This window comes from Acanthopagrus latus, chromosome 15 (genome assembly GCF_904848185.1).
Source record: "Acanthopagrus latus isolate v.2019 chromosome 15, fAcaLat1.1, whole genome shotgun sequence".
Taxonomy (NCBI): Eukaryota; Metazoa; Chordata; class Actinopteri; order Spariformes; family Sparidae; genus Acanthopagrus; species Acanthopagrus latus.
In genome coordinates, this window is record NC_051053.1 from 26,561,756 (window position 1) to 26,568,724 (window position 6,969).

Consider the following 6,969-nt stretch of genomic DNA (forward strand, 5'->3'; position numbering starts at 1 on the left):
ACACTTTAATGTGTAAAATTGGTGGCGTTAGCCTTTAAAGTTTCATTCCCCGATGGGAGCTCATGCAGTGAGTTCTCGTACACACACACATACACACACACAAATATACAACCACACGCCTTTCTCCTGCTGTCAGAAAGATGTAGAGACCTCAGCAGAAAGGCTTTCAGCACAGTGAATGCTATATGGGCCAAACACACAAAGACAAGCACACACTCGCTGCTGTCCTTCAGTGAACGCAGAAGTGCTTCTTGACAATTACGCCTTTATTTCCTTATGACATGTTACAGTAGTGAACTCTTAATGTGAAACTCTCGGCAAAATGCAACCAAGGCTTTTTTTGTGAATGTATATGAAAACCTTTGTGTAAAAGCTTAATTACGACAAAAGAGGCACTTTTAAGATTTACCCTATTTTTCGTTTTCGGGTCAAGCTCAGTTTCTCTGTGCTATGGGCACTTTTACGATAGCAACAAAATCTCTATTTTTAAAACAGTAAGAAGTCTCGACACAACATGAAACTTTGCTTGTAGTATCACCAGGGTCTCTACACATGAACACCAGCATTGAGAACATTGTTTGCGTACACAGAGTTTACTGAAAAGAAAGTTTCTGAACAACTCATGTTAGCAGCAGCTTGTTCCGCTCGCTGCCGTCCTGCCAGTCGAGAAGTATCGATCTCAGAATGCGACGTAACCTGGAGGATGTCATGACTCTTGTTTTGTTTGTTCTTGTTTCTGGTTTTTTGGCTTCTTGTATTTGATTTACATATTTGTATCATGTCTTGTGTCTCGTTTTGCTTTCTCCATGTCTTGTGTCTCATGTTTTGATGTTCCATGACTTGTGTCTCATGTTTTGATGTTCCATGTCTTGTGTCTCATGTTTTGATGTTCCATGTCTTGTGTCTCATGTTTTGATGTTCCATGTCTTGTGTGTCATGTGTTTGATTTTCCATGCCCTCATGTGTCCTTTAAGTTCTCCTGTGTTCTCCCCTCTGGCTCCCTCTGTCTGTTGTCTTGTTCCCTCCTGGTCTGTTCTTCTGTGCTCCTCCCCCTCGTTATCTCACCTGGTTTCCTTCCTCCTCTCTCCTCACCTGTGCCTCGTCATGTCATTAGTGTCTGTGTATTTAGTCTCTGTGTTTCCCCTCACTCTTTGTCTGGTCATTGTATTCTGTCTTGTGAATTCTGTTTTTCTGTACCCTTGTTCCATGTTCCTGATTCTTGCTCCTGATCCTGCTCATGCTTCTGCCCCGTTTTGGTATGTTTTGATTTTGAATTTCCCATGTTTAAGTTGAACTTTGAATCTTTGGGTTGTACTTTGTCTGGATGTTTTCTGTTTGCGGTTCCATGCTCCATGTTCCATGTTCCTGTCCCGATTTGGTATGTTTTGGTTTCAAGATTTCCATGTCTTAGTTGAACTTTGATTTTTTCTTTTGAACTTTGTTGAACTGTTTATTTTGCTACTTTGTCCTCTTGGTTTTGTTTGCTACTTTGCCTGTTGAATGTTTGCCTGCTTTTGGTTTTTTTTTTTTTGTAATCAGCTTTTTTAATAAAGCTCGCCTTACGTTTGTTCCCATATCCTTGCCTACCGTGCGTACTGCGTTTGGGTCCTCTTTTCCCTTCTTTAGTTTTCCCCTAAACCCCAACGTGACAGAGGAGATTTACAGCCAACGTGTAAAGATGAATCTTTGGGTTTTCGAGTCAATAACGTGAACACGAACAACTCAAAAACAGCTGGGACAGCTGGGGGATTTTGTTTGTACTTTCTGACAGAGAGATGCTGTCAGGATGATTTATCGTCAGCTAAAGTGAAAATGACACACAGACAGTGTACATATCTGTACACAGATCTTATCTACTTCTTTGGTATCTCGTGCTGTTAAACCTTTTTTTTTTCTTCTGCTCCTTAAGTCATCCCATGTGTAAAATAATCCCTGATTAGATCACTGGAAGGAAAATCAGCAGGGCTCTGAATCCTGACAACCAGGATCAATAACTACCGATTTATATTCATACCTGCGTGCACACGCGCCTGCCTTGTTATACTTATTAGGACTCTCATTGATTACATGAATTCCCTCAGCTACTAACCCTAATGTTCACCCTTACCACTCAATGTCTCACCTTAATACCTGCTGTGATCTAAATGTAATCCTAATCAAACTTTAAAGGACCATGCTGGACGCTGCTTAGCCAATTAACTATGAACCACACACTTTTTTACATTACGGGAAACTGATTTGAGGAAGGATCAATTGCCATTCATGTCAGTGCAGGAGTTGAAAGCTGTTATGGTAGCTGATACATCTTAAAAACACTCTCTCAGACATGAGCACTGAGGTTCATTCTTGACCTCCTTGCACCCCCTAAAAAATCAATATACTTACAGATGCAGCTTCTTAAAACGTCCCGTTCCTCCGTGACAGGGCCCGGTACGTGACGGGTCCGTGCTTGGACCAGTGAGAGTCCGTGACTGGAATGAGGTCCCCCGCCATGACGTAGTGAACACGGGCCGAATCGCATGGAGACCAGTTGCAATGGTTCATCTATCCATCGGGGCAGGTTGATGATGGAAGGTGACCCCTGTTTGTAATTTCACTGAATCTGTCAAATGATCATGATTGCAACATTTTAGGGCTTTTGTGTATGATTTTTGATGACACAATGACTTAATGTCAGTGTTGTTTCAAGGTGAAAACTCTCATCTACTGGAGCACTGAGCATCTGTACAGCCAGATATTTTTCTTAGGACATGGTGCAGCTGAAAACAGAGCGGAAGAGAGTGAATATTAGTTTTACACTGGCTGTAGAACAGCAAATGGTTTGTGGACCCATTCGCCACATCAAATGTTTTTAATGATTTTTAAAAAGTCTTGCCTCCAAGGGACCAATGCAATAAATTGATGCAGGTCAAAGGATTCACTTTCTGCAAATGGCAAAAACTTCTTGTGATTCAGCATGATACCATCATGTAGTTGAGAGCTGAATCAGTTGGAGTCTTATCAACGTTCCTCCCCTCTAGTGTTTCCCTGTGGTATTAATGTTACAGCATTAGCAGCATGACTACCAGCAGTCTGTCCAAAACCCTGCTTGATACAGTAAGCAGGCAGGTTTTTTTGCTGCCTGATATAATAGAAGGAATGCTGATTTGTAAGCGTCTCAAGTCCCGGTCGTAAGAGGAAACCCATGTCACCAGAGTGCTCGCCATGCAGTGAATGCCCCGTCGAGTCTGTTCACTCTTGTTTCACTTCGGTTTTAATCACCCTTTCTTTTCACGGTCTTTGCCTCCAGCATCAGTGGCGTCTTCTTCTTGTTCCAGTTGTTCCATCTTTATGTGGAGATCGCGACCGAGGGAAACAGCCTCCTCCTGTTTTTATTTCAAGTACGACAAACATTAGAATCCTACTGGCTTGAGCTGTGAATCTAATGCATTTTAATTGTGCTTTAGATGATACAAAGATAAATCAATAAAAAAAATTGAGAAGGGTATATTTTTACCCATTTAATAGAACAACAGAACGACCCTCAGCAATTATCCAAGCAGCAATCGCTTGTATAACCACTGACATTCAGGCATCACGCAGCAATTCAGGGCTCAGTTATTGAATGTCACGATCATTCTGATCTCTTTCAGTTCTTGGAGCACGCACCCACATGCCCACACAAACAGTCAGCCTTGTAGAGGAAAAAAAAGTCCCAGTGCACGCATCGTCTTCCCACGGTCTTTATGCTTCACTTCCACAGCCTCTGAGAAGCCCGAGTGAATACGAAATAGACTAAAGTGACGACTAATGATCTGAGATATAATATAAGATAACAGGACTTTTCTTTGCATATCAAACAGACCGTGAGTGCAGATCTGCCTTCTCCCAGGATCCTTGCACTTGTAATGGCATACGAACATGTACTTACTCCGACGCGCTGGGGGGGTACATCAGGGTTAGATATTGCCGTGGAAACTCAGTGAAGTCAAGTTCACGATTAATCTTTCAATGCTATAGGAACCATCCTGTGGCAGAAGGGAAAGGAGTTAAAGTTCTTCTCTTTACCTCAGCACAGAACAGCCTCTGAACTGCTATGTGGGCGGCTTAACATACAGATAATCTTTAAAGTTTGCATACTGTTGTTAATGTCTCTAATCTTTAAATGTTGGGATTATTTGTTCAGAACTAGACTGTATGCACATGTGCTATACATTATTACATTGCACTCTTATCAGCCAAATTTCCAACAACAGCGGTGTACGCTGGGCAAAATGGCCGACAGTGATCGCAGCAGGGTACGATGTGGCAACTGATATTTCCACCGAGCAAACCAAAACAGAGCTCTTGGAATCATAATCTCCTTTGTTGTGTGGGAGAATAATAGGATGATAAATATAGAATCTATTTTACAGTTGAGCTGAAAAGAACAATGCCAATGTTAGATCCGATCCACAGACATATTGTGCACATATGCCTGCCCAAATATCAGTTTCTTTGTACTTTGTCACACGTGCTTGCATGAACTTAAACCAGCCAATTTAAACCAAAAATATGATACAACCCATCAATAAATCCTCAGTCAGCGAGTGACACAGAGCTAATATTTCATGTCAGTAAGACACAGTTGTGGGGGGCGTTGGGCCTCACTATTCACTGTACTGTACAAAAACTGAAATTCCCAATTTTATTCACTGATTTGGATGAAACTGGATCATATTTTTTGGAGACATGAATGTCGTCCAGTTGCTTTTCATGGGTTTAGCTGTTGTTGCTATTGGCTACTATGAGCACCAATCAGTGTCCCTCTCTGTCTTCCTGTTTCTGTTTTTGTCACAAATATTCTGATATTATGGCTAAAAAGTACACCAAAATATAGTCTTCATTCTATCTTGATTCATATTACATCAGCACGTACAGGTCCAAACCACTGGCAGACAGAGTGCTGTTAGCTGTGGTATACAGGTGTCATATATGAGGCTGAGCAGCTCAGTTAATCACGTATCTCGCCTGCAGACTGATATTAGCAGTGCAGAGTTGTCCAACAGAGCTCATCCTTTACCTCCACCTGAGTCACAGACACCAGCCCTCGGGTCCATCGCTCAGCTGTTGAGGATACTCTGAGACAACATGCACACCTCCAGTATTCAGCCTAGCATGCCCCTGTGCCCGGCCTAGCATCTCCCCTGACAGACTGCCCTTCAACCCAGAGACGGCTCCTCACACAGCCAGACAGAGCTGAAAGTGCTGTCCAGTGTCCATGTCGTCATGCCTATAACACTCGGCTGTCTGTCGGCTGGCTTGTTGCTTCCGTCTGTGCACTGACTTTTTTTAATGTATCTGCCTCCTCTTCTGTTCCAAGGTCTTCCTCCTCTGCTCTCGTCAGCTGGTTATCTTCCATTCCTGGGGTTTGTCCTCTCAGCCAGCCATGACATCAGCCTGTTACTACCTCCAGTTTGTCAGTGAAAAACAGATCTGTTAAACTCAGTGAAGCTGGAACAAGTGTGGGGTATCTTCTCATTACTGTAGCTCATACGGTACAATCACACCTGCAACCAATCAGAGGATCAGGTGAACAAATCTGAATCTCCCTCACGTCCGTTTGTCTTCACGGGGGGGGGGGTTAACTTTGGCTAAACTTTGATCTTTAAAAGGGTTTAAAACTAAAATCAATGATTTATCTAACGCATTAACAGTCTCAATCAAATGTGTCAGCTCAAATTTCCACTTTTATATATAACCATTATTCCATATTGCATTATTCTTAGTGTGGCTCGGTGATGCGTGGAATATCAAATATCTTCTTTAAAACTGAATTTTGGACGGAGCTTTGGGGGTAAAACAAGACAATATGGAGGAAATATGTGAAAATATGTGTGTGGCATCAGCTGACTCCGAGGACTTCCTCCTGCCCACAGATGCCTCCACAGCTATAGCTTGACCCCAGCCCAGGTGGATCTCCAGGGATCTCACTGGCTGTCACCTCCCATCTCATCACAACCTGGCTGGCCCATATGTTCCTGTGGCAGGTGTCCTCCTCTCTGTCACCTTTGTGCACCGCAACCCTACTCCGAACCTGGACACTCGAGTGTATTCCATACGGGACACACACTCCCAGCAGAGGAAGCGGCTATTTTTAAAGGACTGGCTGTTTGTGAAAGGAAAAAAAAAGGGGGGGTGGTCATATGTTTTTGTTTATTTAAGCACATTCAGAAAGATGTCACTGTGGAATATTTGTTGGCTTGGTGACCAGAAGAAAACACATTTCACATCAATTATTAACTATAAGTAAACCCATGTTTTATTGAAAACTAAATTAGATGTACAAGAACACTATGGAAGCTCACCTAAACAATATAGTGTATCACATACCTCCCATCACCTCTGCAGAGAACTGTGAGGGAAAATAACCGATTGCTAATTCACCGTGGTAGAATCCAGTCAAAGTCTCCACACCAACTACAGTTTCCTTCTTCCCTTTTCTGTTTCTGTCAGATGCGAGCTGTATCTTCATGCCTCCTTGGCATCGCTCCTCTCGCCTCTGTTTTTTGTTCTCGCCTTTGGTTGATGGATTGAAAGGTTGGTGAAGCCTGAGCCAAATGGATTTCTGTTCTAGACTGAGATGCCTTATTGAGTGGAATTTTCTACCTGCTGGGAAGCTGTCAATATGCCAAAACTTCGAAAGACTGCCTTTGATTCGTTACTCTCCTCCATTCAACCTGTTAGTGAAGAAAAGGTCACATATACGTGTGTGTGTGTGTGTGTGTGTGTGTGTGTGTGTGTGTGTGTTTGATGGTCATGCATTTGCAGCAGCAAAGACAGAAAAAAAGAACAAAAAACAGTTCTCAGTCCATCAATTCAGAAAAAAATAATGATGGCAACACTTCAAGGTTTTGAATATTGGCTGAATAATAAATGACTTCATTATTTATTTTTCTAAACAGTGTTCTCCTTTTGAAGAAAAGAAAAGCAAAGTTCCTGAAAAGTGGC

General features: G+C 42.4%; 1 long non-coding RNA gene across 3 annotated transcripts; it reads left to right on the plus strand.

Annotated features, from left to right (window-relative positions):
• The first annotated feature begins 1,106 nt into the window (after positions 1-1,106).
• LOC119033713 lies at positions 1,107-6,741 on the plus strand. 3 transcript variants are annotated; one of them, XR_005079354.1, is made up of 5 exons: positions 1,107-1,256; positions 2,425-2,574; positions 3,290-3,380; positions 5,342-5,550; positions 5,898-6,741. It is a non-coding gene; the product is annotated as an uncharacterized LOC119033713 (long non-coding RNA). The 3 variants fall into 3 exon arrangements; XR_005079356.1 differs by having other exon boundaries at positions 5,342-5,387; XR_005079355.1 differs by lacking the exon at positions 3,290-3,380.
• Positions 6,742-6,969: the final 228 nt, after the last annotated feature.